We start from the raw sequence: 22,793 nt of genomic DNA on the forward strand, positions 1-22,793 counted from the left end.
AACACCTGACCCAAAGGGTTAGTGTCAAGTTTAAAGGAGTTAATATCTGTAAAACATTTAAAATAGTTCCTGGCACAGAGTAAGTTCCAGAAATCCTTTGATAATAAAAAAATTATTTTTGAAATGAACAACTAAGAAAAATTGCATTCGGTGTTTCTACGTAAGGAGATATGGCTGTATATTTTACCTTAAAAATATCAGAGATGTTAAAATAATAGAATAATAAATAGAATAATAAACACCTGTATAACTTTTTAAAAAGATTTAAAGCCCACGTTTTCTAAATGTGAAATAAAATTTTAATTCTTAACAATTAGCCATCAAGAACACACAGATATCTAGAATGCCCTAACTTATTAATGTCTTAATGTATTAGTTCAAATCTCAAAAGCTTAAAGCAATAAAATGTATTACCTGCGTAAGTAAACCCTCATACACCTGTGATAGCAGTTCCTCCACCATCAAGAAACTGGAAAAAGGAGGAAAGCCTGGAAAACAACAACAACAACTACAACAAAACGCTGCTTCTTAAAGATATCAACCCCAAAGTGACACCTATCACTTCCTCTTTCATGTCACTGGTCACCCCGCCTTCACTGAGAAGAAAAAGGTTAATTCGACTACACACCTGACTTCACTATTTGATCATCTGATCGTGGACAAGTCACTTAATTTCACTATATTTCAGTTTCCTTGTTTGTTAAATGAAAACAGAAACAGTGCGTTGCTCATGACATTGTCATGAGAGTTAAATGTGATCATACACAAAAATGTTAGCTATAATGACGATGTGATCTACTCACAGAAAATATAAAGTATTATTTGTGTGTGCATGTCTGTTTCACATGAGTAGTATCATACTACATTTCCAATGCCGATAAAAATGTGTGATCTGACTGAAACAATAACGTCGCGTTTTATTTCAAAATTACACACTTACACAATACATCCCTACATGCGAGTCGCTATTGCGTTTCATTCCCATGAAAAGTTGGATTGCGTCAGAGTTTTATTGCTTTTGGCCCAAGGCCACTTAATGATTGAAAAAAACGGTGGGTTCATGTTTGGTATTTCCTGATGTGGGCAAGGGAGCAGGGCTGCTCTCGGCAGGGGGGTCTCACCCATGTGCTCACTGGCCCTCGGCAAGCTGATGTCGGAGACAACAGACACAGGGTTTAGGGAGCTCAGATGCTTGAAAGGTGACGCAGCTGGAAACCCAGTCAGGACATCGGAGAGGAAAGCGGAGTGAGTTGGGGTCAGAAGGGGGCATGTGGGACATTTCCAGGAGTTGGAACCGAAGGGGCTGAAAGGGAGGGATGTGGGCAAAGTCAAGCTCTGCAAGCAGAGGCTCGGGTGGTACTCTGTGTTTGTGGTTGGGGACAGAGATGGGGCAATGAGGCCCAGCATCCAAAGGCCAACAGGGCTAAGGTGCACAATGACTTCAGGTTGACTCTGGAGGCCAATGAGGTGTTTGTCTGGATGGACGTTTGGTGGTCAGATTCCTTGTGCCTGCCCAGCCTTCACTCCCACACTTCTGGGGCCATGCTCTGAGCTTGCTCTGGGAACCACGGCTTTGCTGGTCTCAGTCCAGCTCCAGAAATGATCATGTGGCTCCGGCTTGACCAATGAGGCTCCACATCCCGCTGGTCACAATGATTGGTTCAGGAATGGCATGTGACCCAGTCAGACCCAATCAAAGCTCACCCTGGGACTTGCTATGGGCCAAGGATGGAAGGTGTAAGACTCCGCCTGGGGAGCCACCTGGGTGGGGGTCACATGCGCCTCAGGGTGATGTCAAAAAGGTTGTGCTGAGATGGAGAGAAAAAGAGGCATAGTCCCTGGATTTGGATATGCTCAAAGCCAGCTTGTCATTGGCCTTTTCTTGGCTTGAGGCAATACATTCCTTTCCTTTGTTTAAACTAGTCAGACATGGGTTTTCTGTCACTTACGATCTAATGTCTTCTAAAACAGCTGTCTCCAACCTTTTTTGCACCAGGGACCAGTTTCATGGAAGACAATTTTTCAACGCATGGGGGTTGGAGGGGAGGGATCGTTTCAGGATGAAACTGTTCCACCTCCTGTCATTAGGCATTAGTTAGATCCTCGTAAGGAACCCACAACCTAGACCCCACGAACAGCAGTTCACAACAGGGTGAAGCTTCCTGTGGAAACCTAATGCAGGGATGGCCAGCCTTTGGCTTCCCTGGGCCATATTGAAAGAATTGTCTTGGGCCACACATAGAATACAGTAACATGAATGATAGCTGATGAGCTAAAAAAAAAAAAAAAAAAAAAAAAAAGCAAACAAAAATCTCATAATGTTTTAAGAAGAGTTTACAAATTTGTGTTGGGCGCATTCAAAGCCGTCCTGGTCTGCATGCTGGCTCTGGGCAGTGGGCTGGGCAAGCCTGAATGCCTCTGCTGATCTGGCAGGAGGCGGAGCTCAGGCGGTAATGCTCACTCACCCGCTGCTCACCTCCTGCTGTGTGGCCTGGCTTCTAACAGACCATGGACTGGTATCTGTCTGTGCCCAGGGATTGGGGACCCCGTCCTCAAAGACAGAGTGTGCCTCTCTAAAGATTGCTGTTCTTTCCCTCACAGCGAACCGGTAACACACTCACTCTGCAAAGACATTCGAAAGATGTTTTTTGGCCTAAGTAGAACCAATTCTGTTGAATTCCCCAAAATCACATTCCAATTCACTTTTTTTTCCTAAGAAATCCAATGTTAATTTACCCTCAAAGAGCACACAACTCTGGATGAGTCTGCCTGGCGTCTCATACCAAGTGTTCCTTTTGGCAATTGGTCTCCAAATCGTTAATGTCAGGTACAACTTAGGGCCCAAACAGCCCACACAGCAACCTCTGCAGTGCCTGTCATGATGTGGTCGATTTTGATGGCAAAAATAACTAATTGAAACCCTACAATTTGTTTACTTTGAATACATTAAGGTGCTAGTTATCAAATGGAGCTGAACTACCCCTTAAATTCCATGAAAACAAAATCAATAGTTTATTTACCACACACAACCAAAGAAAAAAGAAGGGAAAAAAATCATCTGAGGAATCTATTCGAAGTTTTGCTTAGAAAAAAACAATGTAGATAAACTCAGAGTAAATAAGGTATATGGTAACTTGGAGGAATAAACTGACCTCTATTTCATAATTGTTCATTTCTTGGTTCCTAGCTTATAAATAGTTCAATGGGGCCTTTCTAAAGTCTAAATTTCTTCCTAACCAAGTGATTAGAATAAATGCCCCGTGGTCCAACAATTGGGTGCAGTGTGGGTGTTTATATTATTACTTCAACTAATTTTTTATTTTTTTTTTAGATGGAGTCTCACTCTGATGCCCAGGCTGGAGTGCAGTGGCATGATCTCGGCTCACTGCAACCTCTACCTGCCGGATTCAAGCAATTCTCCTGACTCAGCCTCCCAAGTAGCTAGGATTATAGGTACATGCCACCACACTTGGCTAATTTTGTATTTTTAGTAAAGATGGGGTTTTGCCATGTTGGCCAGGCTGGTCTCGAACTCCCCACCTCAGATGATCCACCCACCTTGGCCTCCCAATGTGCTGGGATTACAGGTGTGAGCCACCATGTCCAGCTGGTACTTCAACTAGATATTTAAGATTATTAGTACATTGAGTTCATCAATGCTTGCACTTTGGGCTCCAAGATCAAAATTGGAGCTAATTCAGATTATCACCACCTAAGCTGCTTACTTTTAAAAATTATTATTATTTTTAAATTTGGAATTTCTCACGGTTTCTGCTCCAATTCATAGTTCCTGTGTCTTTAGTGGAAATGTCAGTACCTTACAGGATGACACACACAGTATTATTCCCGGCTGTTGAGAAAATCTTGATTTACTGTTCCTTCCAGAGGATCCCCAACATGATGTTGACTAAATTCCTTTTCTGCAAGCATCCTGGCAGATGTTCTGGTTAAGACCTTGCACAGTCATGAGCTCATCCTTTTCATGCTCCAACAGCTGTTGAGTGCTGTGTAGCCGCCACCCAAGCATCTGACATGTAAGGGTTCTTCCTGCCCACCTCCTGGTGACAGCTGACAGACTAACTGAGCAGAAACCCTTTATTTTTGCTTCAAAAGATGAGAATTTGGATTATAAATTAATGGAAAGGCCCATCTGTGAACATGTTCTTACAATTTCTGAATGTTACAAGTCAGAGAAAAACAAGGACCTGGGAAATACCCAGTATTGGTATTAGTAACTCCTAAGACAGAATTTTCCTGGGGGATGGGGAGGAGGGCTGCTCACAGACAGGGAGACTCCATGCGCTGATCTCCAAGTCTCAGGGGGAAATAGAACCAGAGGATGGGGCTGGGCTGGAGAGATGGGTCAAGTCAAGGTGGAGAGGATGTGTTGAGATGCTATGGCAGACTGTGGTGGCTCCTCCTTGCCATCTGTTTTCCTTCGTCTTTTATTAGATATTTTACTTGGCATATGGCCATATAGAATAAAAACTCCATTTTCCATTCAGGCTTGCTGGTAGATGTGGCTATGAAGTTCTAGTTGGGGGAATATAAACCTGTTTGTTGTGTCCAGATTCTGAGAGGTATCTTAAGGAGTGAGAACATTCCCTCTGTCCGTCTGCCAGCTGGAATGCAGACGCAGGCATCTGATCTGGAGCTGGCACCTTGAGCTATGGGTGAGACACCCTTTGCTGATCATGGTAGAGTGACAGGCTAGAAGGAGCCTGGCTCCTCGACGGCATGGGGGCCGCTGTATTAGCCTTAGACTGTCCTTCTTTACCTAAGACAGAAGGACACTTTATCTTGTTTAAGGTACTGTCCATGTCAGGGGGAACTCATAACTGAGCAAAATCTCAAATCTCATCTCAGAGGGCGTTTCTGAGCTAGAAATCTTGGGGAGATTCAGAAGTGTAATAGGTAGTTCCTGTGTCCAATATGATTAGAAGTCCTGTGCAAAACTTTATAAACTGAGCAGGAGGGTGTGGTGCAGACTGGAAGAGGTTTCAGGGTTTTGAGAAAGGTGGTGAAGGGTGAGAGAGTGTGCCACCTCAAATATGCTGCTTCAACTTGAGGATTACTCTGAGCAAAAGGTGCTTGAAAAACAGCAGATGCAAGAAGGGCATTCTGATCTCACATTTTCTTCCTGAAGACAGGAGATAAAAATTCCCATGTGAAAAATGCCCTCTTTGTGCCAGGAGAAAAGAAACATTCTTCGATGGGGAGTCCTAGCCGAGATAATTCTGTACAGACCTTGTTAAAACAACTTTTATCTTTTCAGCCTCCCCACATGAGTGAGCTGCTTTTTCACAACTTACTATTCTCTGTCCAATTCAGTAATGGAGGGACTGACTCTCTCTGCTTCTTTGGCTCTTCATTTCCTTGAGACGGCTCCCATGCCACATAAAACTTGTACTAAATAAATTTGTCTGCTTTTCTCTTCTTAATCTATTTCATGTCGATTTCATTCTAGAGCCCAGCTGGAACCCTAAGGGGTTGAAAGTGGAATTTTGTCCCCTCTACAGTGGACACTCAAAGAACTAGCCAGGACGGGTTGGATGAGGGAGCAGAGAGAACACGGCTCCCTTCCAAGGCTGGGAGAAAGGAGTCGCCACTCTTTCCCAAGCAAGAAGGGAGAATCAAACCATGCCAAGAATGAGGCTTTTGCAAGGAAATCAATGCAGATGAGAACTTGCCAACAGTTAAGATGAATAAATATATCCAACTGCCTGGCCCATGTCAACATGCAACAATTATTTGCTAAAAGAAATAAAAAAGGGGCTGGGCAGGGTGGCTCATGCCTTGAATCCCAGCACTTTGGGAGGCCGAGGCAGGCAGATCACTTGAGGCCAGGAGTTTGAGACCAGCCTGGCCAACATGGTAAAACCCTGTCTCTACTAAAAATACCACATTTTTATTTTGTGGCACCTATAATCCCGGCTATTCTGGAGGCTGAGACAGGAGAACTGCTTGAACCCGGGAGGCAGAGGTTGCAGTGAGCCAAGATGCACCAGTGCACTCCAGCCTGGGTGATAGAGTGGGACTCTGTCAAAAGAAAGAAAGAAAGAAAGAGAGAGGGAGAGGGAGAGAGAGAGGGAGAGAGAAAAGAAAAAAGAAAGAGAGAGAAAGAAAGAAAGAGAGAGAGAGAAAGAAAGAAAGGAAGGAAGGAAGGAAGGAAGGAAGGAAGGAAGGAAGGAAGGAAGGAAGGAAGGAAGGAAGGAAGAAAGAAAGGAAGAAAGGAAGAAAGGAAGAATGGAAGAAAAGACAGACTTCATCAACAACAGCCCAGGAAACACAAGAGAATTAGCATGGAATAGTGGCCAAGGACAGGTGCTAGAATCCCAGAGCCTATATCTGTATATCCAGATGTCTCAGGCCAATGCCTAAAAACAGTGTTCAATAAATATTGACTAGTAATATTACTACTGTTATGACAGTTGAGAGTAACTGAGTGTCAGCCAGCTGATCTGCTTGCCAATGAGAGGACTCCAGGATCCTTAAGTCACTTCTATTTTTCTCCACTTCCCTGGCAACTTCTTCTCCAAGACTAGATTGATTCAATGCTCCTCCAAGTCCTGGGTTAACCTCAGTGCCCCTTCACCTCCCATTGTGATCACCTTGGTCCACAGCAATCTTTTCCTTCTCCGACAGCACATTAGTACCTTGTCATTGGGCACTTGAAGTAGACATCCTTTGACATCCTCTGTGACTTTTATCTTATTTCATTCCTTGTTTTCCCAGCATGAAATGGGCAAACAAGGCCCTTCAAAAAACAGATCTGACCCTGTTGACTTCTGCAGACACATCTCCTAGCATCTCTTTCAACTTGAAAAATCATGTCTATACTCCAGCATTTCTAAGCTACCAACTAAAATTTTACTATTATTATTATTTTGAGACAGAGTCTCACTCTGTCTCCCAGGCTGGAGTGCAGTGGCGTGATCTTGGCTCACTGCAAGCTCCGCCTCCCAGGTTCACACCATTCTCCTGCCTCAGCCTCCCGAGTAGCTGAGACTACAGGCGCCTACCACTATGCCCGGCTAATTTTTTTGTATTTTTAGTAGAGACGGGGGTTTCACCTTGTTAGCTAGGGTGGTCTCGATCTCCTGACCTTGTGATCTGCCCGCCTCGGCCTCCTAAAGTGCTGGGATTACAGGCGTGAGCCACCGCGCCCGGCCATTACTAACTAAATTTTTTATAAGTTTAAATTTATATTTGGATGTAATTATATATTTATAAATTACATATGTATTATATATTTTTAAGATATTTACTTATGTAAAATAAATAAATAAATGGGTGAAATTTCTAGCATGTTGTAAATACTGGATATTTTAAGAGAAAACTGTAATATAACTTAAGGTATGTCCAACTGAGGCTCAATACCGATGTGATTTGATACCTATCATAAATGATTTTTTAAAAAGTGCACACAGGAGCTTCACATGGTTAGGAACTTTGCACTGTTCTTTTTTCCCCTTGAACTTGTACTCCCCTAGAAGAATTTGATCATAATGTATCATAGTTTTATTCTTGGAAGTTTTTTTTATTGATTACTCTATCACATATCACTGACTGCAACAAAAATATGCTCATACATTTAAATTTAAATTTAAAAAATGTCTCTAAGTCTTTACATTTTAAAATAAGTTTTTTTTTTTTTAAACTTATCATTATGGATGATCATTCCAGTTGTTTGGAGAGCACAATTGATCAAAGCAGCATAAATATGGCAGAGCACTGGATAAAGAATTATTAATCTGAAAAAAGTAAAATTCTTTGGCTATTCTTCTCTTAGTATGAGAGGTGGGATTTTTTTGCCATTAATGTATATTCATGAATATTACTTGTTATTTTAAGGAGGCGGTTTCATCATCAATTTTATTCACACCCTTTTGGTTTTATTGGCGTAAGCACTGAGCATTCGTTCACATAAACAGGCAGACGGGAAAGGGGGCCTTCGGTTGGAAGCCATGCACTTGTTTGGACTCCTTCCAGGTTACGTGCCAAAAATCACACAATGATTTATCATAAAAATATTTTCGATAATCTATGAGCTGACATCCCTATTAGGTTCCTCTTCAGTTTCAGTGAAAGTGAAGAGTTGAAAACAATCTGACTGTAAAGGGATGTGGTTCCAGTCATATACCCAGATGGGGTACCCAGTTGTCAGAGGGGTTTGTGTTCTCAATGCCCAGGCTAATATGTCTTTTTTTCTTTTTTGAGACAGAGTCTCGCTCTGTCTCCCAGGCTGGAGTGCAGTGACCGGATCTCAGCTCACTGCAAGCTCCGCCTCCCGGGTTTATGCCATTCTCAAGCCTCAGCCTCCAGAGTAGCTGGAACTACAGGCGCCCGCCACCTCGCCCGGCTAGCTTTTTTTTGTATATTTTAGTAGAGATGGGGTTTCACCGTGTTAGCCAGGATGGTCTCGATCTCCTGACCTCGTGATCCGCCCATCTTGGCCTCCCAAAGTGCTGGGATTACAGGCTTGAGCCACCGCGCCCGGCCTGCTAATATTTCAAAATGTGTCTTTGCCTGGTGCCCTGAAGGACTTTTCCCAGCGGGGGAAGGCACCTTTGTAAGATGCAGGCTGGGTGATGGCTTCTGTTTGAGGACGTCTTCCACCATCCACCCTTCCCCATCCTCCTTCTGTCCTGGGAGGCTGGCTGCATGGACCACAGCCATGGGCTCCCTTCCCTGCTGCCTCCAGGTTATGGTCCCTGACAGTGGCTGGAGGTCAGGGCAGGGAAGAATAAAGTTGGGCTCCAACTGTGGGGTGACCCAGGGTGGCTGCATCTCTCTCAGGAAGGTCACAGCTCCTTCACATTCTACACAGCCTCTCCTGTCTCCAGATTCTAGAAACCTCTTTCTTGTCTAACTCTGCACAGAGCTCCACTATCCCCAGAGAGCTACACTATCCTTTGTGGCTTTCTGTACCTTTATAAACATTTCCTGTATGAAACCCACACCTTTATAAACATTTCCTGTATTAAACTTTCCTCAAATTACCCAATTCGAGTGTGCTTTCTGTTTTGTGTTAGTATCCTGACTGATAAATCCACTTTTTTAAAATTATACTTTAAGTTCTGGGGTACATGTGCAGAACGTGCAGGTTTGTTACATAGGTATACACATGCCATGGTTTGCTGCACCCATCAACCCATCATCTACATGTGGTATTTCTCCTAATGCTATCCCTCCCCTACCCCCAACCCCGCAAGAGGCTCCATGTGTGATGTTCCCCTCCCTGTGTCCATGTGTTCTCATTGTTCAACTCCCACTTTTAATATAATAAAAGAGGGTATTTGTGAAGGAGGAAGTGAAAAATAGGATACATGTGGGTAGAGGGTCTGGAAATTGATGATCTTAAAACTGTCTATGCCTGTGAACCCTTAAAAATTTGTCATGTAGGCTGGGCATGGTGGCTCATGCCTGTAATCCCAGCAGTTTGGGAGGCCAAGGCAGGCAGATCACGAGGTCAAGAGATAGAGACCATCCTGGTTAACACGGTGAAACTCCGTTTCTACTAAAAATACAAAAAATTAGCCAGGCGTGGTGGCTGGCACCTGTAGTCCCAGCTACTCGGGAGACTGAGGCAGGAGAATGGCATGAACCCAGGGGGCAGAGCTTGCCGTGAGCCGAGATCGCGCCACTGCACTCCAGCCTGGGCAACAGAGCAAGACTCCATCTCAAAAAAAAAAAAAAAAAAATTGTCATGTATGGCCAGAGGTGTGAGTACTCCAATGTGATGATGGCGAGGTGTGAGTACTCCAATGTGATGATGGCGAGGTGTGAGTACTCCAATGTGATGATGGCTGATCTATGAGTAAGTTCTTTGGTGGTGATTTGTGAGATGTTGGTGCACCCGTTTCCCTGGCAGCATACACTGAACCCAATATATAGTCTTTGATCCCTCACTCCCTTCCCACTCTTTTTCCCTGAGTCCCCAAAGTCCACTGTGTCATTCTTATGCCTTTGCATTCTTGTAGCTTAGCTCCCACTTATGAGTGAGAACATACAATGTTTGGTTTTCCATTCCTGAGTTACTTCACTTAGAATAATAGTCTACAGTCCCATCCAGGTTGCTGCAAATGCCATTAATTCATTTCTTTTTATGGCTGAGTGGTATATATACATATAAATATATGTACACACACACTATATATATATATATATCACAGTATATCACAGTTTCTTTATCCCTTTATTGACTGATGGGCATTTGGGTTGGTTCCACAGTTTTGCAATTGTGAACTGTGCTGCTGTAAACATGTGTGAGCAAGTATCTTTTTTGTATAATGACATCTTTCCCTCTGGATAGATACCGGGTAGTGGGATTGCTGGATCAAATGGTAGTTCTACTTTTAGTTCTTTAGGGAATCTCCCCCACTGTTTTCCATAGTGGTTGCACTAGTTTACATTCCACTAGCAGTGTAGAATTGTTCCCTTTTCACCACATCCATGCCATCTATTATTTTTTGATTTTTTGATTTTTTGATTATGAGATGATGGCTGATCTAATGCCTGACCAACCACCCTGTTCCCTTCACTGTACCGTGGTAAGGACATGGTTGGGAACCAAACAAGCATGAAAGAAAGCTGGCAAATGCCTTTTCACAAATGCCAGATGATACAGGTGAATGCGATACAGCATGGTGTTTGTCCAGCACCTTCCATCCCTACTACTGCCTGGCCACACCAACACTGCCCCCATCTGCAGGGGAAGCAAATGTGCTCCCTTGAGCTCATGGGTGCCGTGGGGGCTGCCTCCAGGAAGCCAAGACCCCATGATTGTCTGCTTGATCTAGCACCAACCACCCTTGAACAAAAGCCCATCTGGTTTAGCCACCAGGTTTTTTTGAGCACTGAGTTAGAAATTCCAGGCAACCCGTTGAGAATTCTTTGTTGCAGCAGCGGGCAACTGATCTACGATAACATGTTAAAAGATAAGGGTCCCCAGGCGATGACAGCAGCTGCAGTTTAAAGTTGAATTTGGAATTACTAAAGCATGTGCTGGATCCACCTGCAGAAGGCAAGTGAGGATCTCAAATCTCCCATCCCTGAGTTGGCCACAACCCCCAAGGTCAATTGCCCAACATGCTCGGTGCCTCTGAGACTTGAAGTTCCTGGCAGATGGCTGTGGGGTGCGCCTGCACTAGCTGTCACTGTGACTCATCCCTCAGGGTATGTCGGATTCTGGCATTTATTTTCATTTATTTATTAATGTTAAAGCAATAGCAATCTCAGAGCCTCTTAGATCATGACCCATCACAACATTAAAGCCGGTCAAGCCACTCTCTAGGGCCAGGGTTTGTGTGACAGTTTAGATTATCATTAAGCAAATATTCACTCCCTCCCCTTCACACTGCAGGTGGAGAACACTTCCCATCCTGCTGATGTTTGGCCATGTGACTTGCTTTAGCCATTTGGAAGTCAGCAGAACTGATGAGAGCAAAGGGATTAAACGTGCAGCTTGGCTTGCTCTTGCTCCTGGGAATCTGCTGTGATGAGTGTGTGCTCTCTTTACAACAAGAGCTACTGTCCCTTTATACTGGGTCCAGTGCGCACACGTGTGGAGCGGATCTGAGTCCAATCCACAGCCTGCACCCTACCCAGCACAGCCCCGCCTGGATCGCAGAGCCATGAGCCACCCGTGAATCGGTGCGTGTGAGAATTAGTCCTTATTGTGAACCACGGAGATGGGTTGGCAACAACTGACAAATCACTGAGTTTTCAAATTCTGCTCTGTGGAACTCAATGGAAGTCATTTTCAAAAAATGGTTTCATTCATTCACACATTTATTTATTAATTCACTTGCTTATTCTACAAACACTGTATTGATCACCTTAGGTATTGTGCACTGTTCTAGTGAGACTCATCCATCTCAGTTTATCTGGGCTGTGTTTTGATCTTCCTGAGAGAATGGAGAGGCTGTGTGTGCACATTGGTAAAGTGCTTTGAAAGAAATGAATCCAGCTGATTTCACAGCTTTTCTGCAAGACTGTGTAGCCTTCTCCCAGGCTAGCTGGGGTTGGTGTGGGTGGGAAGAAGTCTTGCTGCTACCTGAACAGACTCAGATACTCCCCTGTCTCTATCTCTGTATTAAATCAGGGGCTGTTGGGGAAGAGGCAGGGGCAAGGCAATGATCATCAGCTCCCGGAGGCGCAGGTCTGTCACATCTTGCCTGGGTTCATTGGCTCAGCCACTTGCTGGTCGACCTTGTTTCTGTTTTCAGATAAAGAAAATGAGGCTCTTTTTCTTTCGTCACTTTATCCAGTGAACTTAGGAGCAACCAACCAACTTCATTATATTCCTTGGTTCTCCACGGAGGGTCAAAGATATTAGGTATAGAATCATTAAACTCCTTGCCTCTCACGAGCAGTGAATCAGGAGTATCAAATGCATTTATTTGGCAAGGACTATCAGTGCTCTCCATACTATTAGAAGTAGAATCCTTAGCATTTTGGGATCTAATCATATTAAGCAGCCAACTCCAGAAACCCCCAAATCAACGAAAGAAATCCATCCTTAATATTCTGTTCCTCTAGAATCACTCCTAGTACCAAAATCTGTATGAGTCAGGGTTCTCTAGAGGGACGGAACCAAAAGGATAGATGTATATATAAAGGGGAGTTTATTAAGGAGTATTGACTCACATGATCACAAGGTGAAGTCCCACAATAGGCCATCTGCAAGCTGAGGAGCAAGGAAGCCAGTCCCAGTCCCAAAATCTCAGAAGTAGGGAAGCCGACAGTGCAGCCTTCAGTCTGTGGTAGAAGATCCAAGAGTCCCAAAGCTGAAGAACTTGGAGTCCGATGTTCGAGGGCGGGAAGCATCCAGCACAGGAGAAAAATGGGGCCAGAAGACTCGGCCAGTCTAGTCCTTCCACATTCCTCTGCCTGGTTTTATTCTAGCTGAGCTGGCAGCTGATTCGATGGTGCCCACCGAGACTGAGGGTGGGTCTACCTCTCCTAGTTTACTGACTCAAATGTTAATCTCCTTTGGCAACACTTTCATGGATGCACTCAGGAACAATACTTTGCATCCTTCAATCCAAACAAGTTGATACTCAACCATCACAGAGGGTAACAACAATTTACCCAATTCTTGGCCCAAGGCAGGTGCAGGAGCCGCATTCGGATCTCTCAAATCTCAGTCCCATGTCCTTCTCTTTGCTCCAAGCGCCACTTCCCTGGAGGATTGCTTTTAAGCCCCCATTCCTATCTCTGAAAACAGGGGGCTCTGGCTCAGACATCGTGACCTCATCCTTTCTTCAGCCTATGTTTGCTGAGCTTCCGTGATGTGGCGAGTGCCGGGAATACAGCAGTGAATAAATGAATTTCCCGTTCTTCAGGATTCGTGGAAGAACAGAGATCAGGAATGACACACACTCTATCCAGTGACCATGAGCTCTGTGGGGGAAAGCTAAGTAGAGTAGCTGGGGGGTTCCTTTGTTAAAGGTGTTTGGGGAAGGCCACTCTGAGGACATGACAGCCAAGCACAGACCTGAAGGAAGGGAGGGAACAAGCCAAGCTTATAAGAGAGTGAAAGGTGCTCCAGGCAAAAGGCACAGCTGCACAAAGACCCCGAGGCAAGACCACGCCTGGCCTGATGAGGAACAGAGTGTTTACTTCCTGGAGTCACCCAGGAGAGCAACATGTTCTGTGTTCATCCTGCACCTTGTTGCAGCCCCAGGACTAAACTCCTTGCATGAAACCCAGTGTGTTTTGAATAAAAATTTAACAAGAGACACCCCATTGCCTTCAGAGTAAATCTTTAGAACCAAGAGTTTGTAGCTGAAGGCAACTAAAGCGGTTCAAAGCAAAGGGCAATTTGACAATGACATGGGTAGATTCACCGGCAGGGCTGGGCAGGACCACCTGCTGGGGCTCCAGGACCACAGACATGACATTACCGGGGTAGGACAAGAGACAGCAGGGGAGGCTGTCGGCCCATCATAGTGCCTCCCTCCCCCCAATAGTCAAACATAAAAAATAGACTTTTTATGACTCCTCCCACCACTCTGTGCTGTGGGCACAAAAGAACTTTGATCACCACAACCCTCAACCCCTGGCCTTTGTCCTGAAATAAAGATATGAGTCCTCCCATCTATTACCCACCCCATGTGATGAAGTGGGCTCCTAGGAACACCCTGCATCCAAGTGGCAACCACAGTGCTTGTTTTAATTACCTCTTATGTATCCCACTGGTTAGTGAGGGATGTCCCATCCCAAAGCATATGAGATAACTGAACACATGGTGCCCAACACTGGGCAGATGACCTTGGTGGCAGCTCATTGGTCACGCCTACTAACACCCTGGGGGAGGAGGACATCGCACGCTGTGCAGGACCACACAGCGTTGTGCTGGGGAGCAAATAAAACCAGCCAGGGCTGTGGGTGGCAGGCTTTGTAGCAACAAGAGGTTGAGGTGCCCGTGGTCCCTGCAGGAGGATGCAATTGGCTTGTTTCAATAATTCTGTGGATTGACAGGGAGGTGCATCCATGAGGTTGAGGACCAGATGGGGTACAGCTGGTGTAGCTGGTAGGGGAACTGGCCAGGTAGAGACTCTTTCCTTTTGGGTGGGTGACATATCTGGTGAGGGCAGGAGAACTCATGGTCAGGCTTTTGGGTTTCTGTGAGGCTCAAAGATGTCAAGGCAGCATGTGACATTTGAGACATCTCGCTGTGCCTAAACTGTTTACACAAAACAGCATGGTTCCTGGTGAACACATTTTTCTTCTGGGAGTCTGGAATTTTGGTACATCCCTGGCCAAGGCTGCCCCATAACCAGCCCCCAGGAAAAATCCCAGGCACCAAGTCTCTAATCATCTTCCCTGGTGGACAACACTTCCCAGGTGTTGCCACACCTCATTGCTGGGGGAATTTAGCACATCTTGTGTGACTTCAGTGGGAGAGACACTTGGAAGCTTGGGCCTGACTTCTCCCAGACTTCACCCATGCACCATTTTTCTTTGCTGATTTTGCTTTTTTCTGCAATACATCATAGTCAAGAGGATGACAGCACGCTGAGGGTTGTGAATCCTCAGTCAGTCATCAGTCCTGTGAGTGGTCTTGGGTACCACATGCCTTGCCTTTTCTGGATTCTAAGCCTTTGCTTTGGACCAACACCTCATCTCATCTAACACCTGTCACCAGCCCTGGCTTTAAGGATGATCTTACTGATCCTCAGTACTCTGTTCAAATCTCACCTTGACCAAGAATTCTGAAGAGTTTCTACCCTCCTTGGAATTCTATGGCCTTTGATATCAGAATCACCTATTGGGCACGGTGTTATAAATGACCATCATCTTCCTTCCTAAGAACCGTCCATGTTTTGAGTTTTGTGACAAGTGTCAATTTATGATAGCCCCTAGCCTGGAAGCCAAGATAAGATGACATAAAATAAACGTTTTTACATTGGTTTGGTTTGTCCTCAGTGCTCTGTATTCATTAAAAAAAGACTTTTGAAGATAGAATCTTAATAGATATCAAATTATTACCTAATTTCAAAATATTTTGACAATTCTTCATAGACACAGCTATAGCAAAGTATGTCTCTCAGTGATAGTGCCTACAACTGGAATTAGTCCTAGAACTGTGAATCCTATTTTTAACTGTGATTAGAATTTTATTCCTTAGAGCCTGGTTGTTTTAAGTCATTAATTCAGTCATCAAAAATTAATGGAGTGCCTACTAAGTGCCATACACAGAACATTCTGGAATTTCAAAATGAACAAGATTTATTATCTGCTTTGGAAAGATGTGGTAGCTACATTTGGTAGTTTTGGCAGTTTTTCTGTGTGTGCTATGTGTCTACCCTGTATCTAATCACCCATGCCCCTTCCTTGTAATACTCTCTGTGGATATTCATCTGTCTTCCAGGTAGCCGATGTCTCAGAGAGGAACTGACCCCACCCCCAACTACAGCAGTACACCCTGATTGGTCTAAGATAACTAGAGTAATCCTACTTTAATGCACCAATGATTCATTCAGTGAAACCAGGTTTAATCCAATCAACATGTAAGACTCTCCCACAAGGTGGCCCAATCAGTGAAAAACTCATATTTTCTTTGGAAATCTCCTTCTGAATGTGAAAGACACGGTTATCTTGATCCCAGAACTGCTGGGTCATTTTGGAAAGCCAGGCTGAGGATGAGAAGAAGGGCCCAATACAGAGGATAAAAGATAAATTGGAGAGGGAACTTGATCAAGCTGCTCCTGATGTCCAAATTTCTGGACTTATTGTTTACCTGAACCAATAGATTATTTAAAATAATTAAGCCAGGACAAGTTAATATTTTCGATGTTGACATTCAAAATTAATCTACATGATTTACTCCATAGCATCCATCTATTCTTTCTCCCATTGCTTATTGTCTGATTTTCTTTTGGGAAATGTAAACTTCCTGTATTCTTAGGCATGTTTTTTGAGTGGGACTTCTACCACACTAAGCTCTATATGACAGTTTAGCTTAAATCACTCAGCATATTCTATTATTTTGGCTTTGATAATTGGTTTAGGGATAAACACAAAACTCAATTAAGGCTATCGAAATGGTAAAAATTTCAAGACTTATGCAGTAGATACAATAAGAGACCCTTCTCCTTCTCCTAGTTTTTGTGGTGTGAAGATCTGCATTCTAGACATCCAGGAGCCATTTTATTGCCACAGATGAGAACTCAGAATTGTGCGAAGTTAAAGTCCACAGATGAAGCCAATGTTGCGGAAAACAGATGAAGGAGAGAAATTAAAACATGTACAATGCTGGATTCGACGTGTCATGAAGCCTGCTACCTCTGGACTTCTCTGTTATGAGTGCAAAGAAAAAAACGTTTAAACAAGTTTGAGTTAGATTTTCTGACTTTTGCTACATACCAATGTTAAGTACTATTATAAGGGTTTATTCTACGTCTCATCCTAAGCTTAGTCCTGGGATAGACTCGGGAGGAATGAAACCAGGGAGGTGAACTGGAGAAGCTCACATCCTAGAGGTAGAGGTGGCAAACATACATGGGGTTGTGACGCAAGGATAATTGTAACAAACGTATTAAATAAATGAATGAATCATTATTCTATAAAACTGACTGGGTGCATTGGCTCATGCTTGTAATTTCAGCACTTTGGAAGGCCAAGGTGGGAAGATCACTTGAGGCCAGGAGTTTGAGACTAGCCTGGACAATATAGTGAGATTCTGTCGCTACAAAAAATAGAAAAACTTACCTGAGCTTTGTGGTGCACGCCAGTAGTCCCAGCTACTAGGGAGGTTGAGGCAAAAGGATTGCATGAGCCCAGAAGTTTGAGACTGCAGCAAGCCATGATTGTGCCACTGCATTCCAGCCTGTGCAACAGATGAGACCCCAACTCAAAAAAAAAATTTCTATATCAAAAACTGATATTTACAGATTCTGGTCGAGGTAAGATGTTATATATACACTCTACCATGTTTCTCCCACCGAATGAAGATATAGAACCTGGAAAGACAGCACAGAGAAGTAATCTGAGTGCTCTGAAAAGTAAATAGTTGTAGGTGGATCAAGGAATAAGATCAGAATGTGAAGTGTCACTAAACTGGTTGTATTGGTCCATTGTCACACTTTTATAAAGAAATACCTGAGACTGAGTAATTTATCAAGAAAAGAATTGGCTCACACTTCTGCAGGCTGTATAGGAAGCATGGTAGCATCTGCTTCTGGGGAGGCCTCAGCGAGCTTTTGCTCATGGCGGAAGGTGAGGGGGAAGCAGGCGCGTCTTACGTGGCAGGAGCAGGAGGAAGAGAGAGAGGGGGAAGGTGCTACACACTTTTAAACAACCAGATCTCATGAGAACTCACGAACTTATTATCACGAGAACAGCAGCGAGATGATGGTGCTACACCATTCGTGAAGGACCACCGGCATGATCCAATCACCTCCCATCGGGCCCTCACCTCCAGCACTGGGGATTACAATTCAACATGAGACGGTGGGGACACAGAACCAAACCATATGCACTGGTGGTGAATTTGCCATGTTTTGCCCTTTGATATCACTGGACCTGATCCTGAAACTCAGAAGTGAGCACTGGGGCAAAGACAGAGCTCCAGGGGCACTTTGGGGATGTCCTCTAGTTCTGGTTCGGGGAACTTTTAACACTCAGGGCGTGGACATCTCCGTTGTTTTTTTCTTTTCTACATTTCCTCATGCCCAAGTGAGAGGTGAAGCCCGTTGGACTTCCTCTGTGGAGCCGGGACTTGGAGAACTTTTCTGTCTAGCTAAAGGATTGTAAATGCACCAGTCAGCGCTCTGTGTCTAGCTAGAGGATTGTAAATGCACCAATCAGCACTCTGTGAAATGGACCAATTAGCAGGACATGGGCAGGGACAAATAAGGGAATAAAAGCTGGCCACCCCAGCCAGCAGCGGCAACCTGCTGGGTTCGGTGGAAGCTTTGTTGTTCTGCTCTTCACAATAAATCTTGCTGCTGCTCACTCCTGGGGTCCAGGCCACCTTTAAGAGCTGTAACACCCACTGAGAAGGTCCGTGGCTTCATTCTTGAATCAGTGAGACCACAAACCCACTGGAAGGAACCAACTCCGGACACACAAGCTCTTAAGCAACCTTATGATATTGACGGGCAATATTTGAACAAGACTCAGAGCCTCATAACATAATATATAAAATGTCCAGGATAAAATATAAAATTCCTCGCTTATTAAGAACCAGGAAAATCTCAGTATTCATGGGAAAAGGTCATGAATAGACCCCAATAATGAAATAACACAAATATAGAGATTTTCTGACAAGGATTTTAAAGCAGCTATTGTAAAAATCCTCCAATAAGCAATTATGAACACTCATGGAATAAATGGAAACATAGATTCTAAGCAAACAGGAAGAATCCTTGGGATCTGCTGTTAGGAAAATGACTTTTAGACATGACACCAAAAGCACAATCCATTAAAAAATTGATAGAATTAATATATTTGTTATAAAAATTAAGAACTTTTGTTCTGTGCAAGACTCTGTTAATAGAATAAAAGATCAAGTTTGTTACTGGGAGAAAATCTTCGCAAATCATGTATCTGACAAAGAATTGAATGTAGAATGTGTAAAGAATTCCCAAAATCCAGCAATAGGAAAACAAACAGCCCAATTAAAGAAGAGGCAAAGATGTGAATAGACTCTTCATCAAAGAGGATATATGGATGGCAGACACACCATGATAAAATGTTCTGTCTCATTAATCACTAGGGAAATGCAAATTAGAGTCACGATGAGCTACCACTCCGTACCTATTAGAATTAGAATGGGTGCAATAAAAATCCTGATACCACCAGGTGTTAGAGAGGTTACAGAGCGACTGGAACTCATGCGTTGCTTTGGAAAATGCAAAATGGTACAGTCACTGTGAAAAATCAGCTTTGCATCTCCTTATGAAGTTAAGCATACATTTACCAGTTGATCCAGTAACCCCACTCCTGGCTATTTACCCCGGAGAAAAGAAAACTTGTATCCACATGAAAACTTGTGCACTCTCTCTGCGTAATTGCTCAAACATGGAAGGAACCCAAATGGCCTTTATCAGGCGCTGGGGTAAAAACAGCAGGTGTGAGAGCACTGTGAAAGGAAAATCAATCTGGGGACCCCGAAATCACTAAGTCAAAGTGCAAAGTCAAGCTGGGGGACCTGCATCGGGCAAACTTGCCTCCCATTTTGTTCCTAAATACGATCGCTACAAAGGTTTAAAAAAAAAAAAAAAAAAAAGGCTGCCCACCTTCCTCACGGAATTTGCCCACAAGGAAATTCCTTGTGGACAAAGATCAGACAGAACTCAGTCATCCCTCTGCTCACTGAGATAAACGCATATCTGATGGCTTCCTCTGCCCTATTATTTCACTAAGCCAGACTAAGGCGTAAGTGACTATTCCGCTACCCTCCTCTCACACGTGAATTGCGCTTTCAGTAAAAGGTTAATCAGAGACTCAAGAGAATGCAACCGATTGTTTCTTATCTACCTATGATCTGGAAGTCCCCTCCCCGCTTCGAGTTGTCCCGCCTTTCTGGACAGAACCAATGTATATCTTATACATATTAATTGATGTCTCATGTCTCCCTAAAATGTATAAAACCAAGCTATACCCTGACGACCTTGGGCATGTGTCATCAGGACCTCCTGAGGCTGTGTCGCGGGCACGTCCTTAACCTTGACAAAATAAACTTTCTAAATTGATTGAGATCTGTTTCAGATACTTTTGGGGTCATGGCACTCAGCAATACAAAGCAATGAACTATTGATACACACAGCAACTTCTTTGATTCTCAAAGGCATTATGTTGAATGAAAGAAAATAGTCTCAAGATTACATACTGTGCATTTCCATTTATATGACTTTCTCAAGGAGAAAGAAACCATACAATACAAGAAGGGTGTGAGATTATATGGGAAAGGGGATGGGGTGACTTTGAGAAGCTAGCCGTGTTTTTTTTTTTTGGTGGGGGGAGGATAGAGCTGTTCTGTATCCTAATCATGGTGGTGGTTACACAAACCTATACACACATTAAAATTCATAGAACTGCACACCACACAAAGGTCAGTTTTATTGTATAATAATTTTTAAAATAACATTTAAGGTCACACTCACACAAAACTGATGTCTCTGAAAGACAACACAGTGACTTGGATTTCCCTTTATTTATTTATTTTTTTAAAGGACAACCCCACTGGCTCCAGTCTCACCTAGGCATAGGCTGGACCTCTGCAGGACAGGCCAGCAGCCCTCACTTCAAAGGTGGTATTGAACACTGTTCCTGCCTATAAAAGTACAGTACAAGCAAAGTCCTGATTTTAAAGCCTGGTTTTTCTTCCTCTTTCTCCTCCTAGTTCTGACCGGGCATATAGAAATAATGTTAGAATGTAAACTTTGAGCATGAATGAGAATTCTATTTCCAGAGATGTTTATACTTTTTTTCTCTTGGGTTGAAATCCTCAATCATATCCAAATAAATTATTTGGGGATATTGATAAGAGGATACATCTTAAGGGGTTTTCACAAAGGTCTGAATTCAGAGAACCTCCTTTTCTTGGGGCTGTGCATTTTCTAGAGAGTGGGAGGTGCTGGCGGGTTACGTGACATTTTGAATTTGCTGTATTTTCTTTTCCCTTTATGTATTCACAAAGCACTCTAGATATCGGGCAACTGCAAGTCCAAGGTGAGAAGGAAGATAGGCTCCTGAGAAGACAATCACTGTTCAAAGCATACACAAAGATTCAGTGTATTCATCGAGTCCTCCCAAAGGAAACAGCAACAGACCAGAGTCTTTATTCGCATTTTCTCAACCAGCAATCAGGAAAGAAATATAGGTAGTAAGATACGAAATACCCATTGCCTATATTTAGCTTTGTTTTTAGGTAGCTAGGAACTCTGTTTGAATGGCTGGTAAGTGAGGGTGGAAATATTAAATAATGGAGAGAAGGGTGTTTAAGGAACTGCAGTTTAAAGTTTTATGCAAGAATAATGCCATGTTGTTTTATTTTGAGATGGAGTCTGGCTCTATTGCCCAAGCTGGAGCGTAGTGGTGCGATCTCAGCTCACTGCAACTTCCACTTCCTGGGTTCAAGCGATTCTCCTGCCTCAGCCTCCCAAGTAGCTGGGACTACAGGTGCACACCACTACATGCAGCTAATTTTTGTATTTTTAGTAGAGACAGTGTTTCACCACGTTGGCCAGTCTGGTCTCAAACTCCTGACCTCAAGTCATCTGCCTGCCTCGGCTTCCCAAAGTGCAGGGATTACAGGCTTGAGCCACCATGCCTGGCCACAAGAATGATGTTTTTCTTTTTCTATTCCAAGCATCTTTCCTGCCTGCCCAATTTTGAGAGCATGTATGTGTATTCATTAGTAAGCTTCGGCTGTAAGTAGCAGGAATCTAAATTAAACTGCATCAGAAGATAAGAGAAGATGGAAGTGGAGGACTGGTTTATTCAAATAGAAAGTCCAGAAGACGATTGTAGGCATGTTTGCATCTAGGGGGTTTTATCCATTATGAGTCTTAGTTACAAGCAAGAGAAATCAATCTAGCTCATTAAGTACAAAATGCCTTATTGGACGCTAATTTTTCATTTAGAAAGGCATGAAATTATAAGATGGAAAATTCTGTAAACATGAGAGGAGATTTAAGTGGGGGCAAACAATAATAAAGACAATATTAACAACAATGGGGAACACACTTCAATCATTTATTAAATGCCTGGCAGTCTTCTAAGATCTTGTGTCCATTAATTTAATCCTTACCACATCCCTTTGGAGATCGGTCTTCTTTGGATGAAGAATATGTGATAAAGGGACCTAAAGTAACCTGCCCAGGTCTAGGCTGACCATCCCTTCTGGCTTCCCTGGGACAATCCCAACATAATGCTGTCCAAAGTAATGATAAGGAGCACCCCCATTTATTCTCAAAAGAGGTCTGATTTAGTCAATGGATTTGATCATCATTCTACTAGGGTCATATAGCCAGGAAGAGAAGCTTGGATGACGAGGACATACTTATGAGGTTCGATGACATTACTAGACTGTCTCCCTCCTTCTCCATCTCTCAACTCTGCCTTCCTGTTTGGGATCATCTTCAGGTGGTCCTACTCCATAGGGGGAACTTGTGGCCCCAGGCTGCCCAGGCTGAGCTCCTTTCACTTCCAAAGTCAATTAGAAGAGACATCCCCTAGCTAAGAGTTTCAATAGAAATCAGAATTTCAGCTCACTGGCCCAGTGTGGGTCTAGGACTCCCTTTTGGAACCTCGGCTGATGCCCCAGGAAACTCAAA

This window comes from Papio anubis, chromosome 16 (genome assembly GCF_008728515.1).
Source record: "Papio anubis isolate 15944 chromosome 16, Panubis1.0, whole genome shotgun sequence".
Lineage (NCBI taxonomy): Eukaryota > Metazoa > Chordata > Mammalia > Primates > Cercopithecidae > Papio > Papio anubis.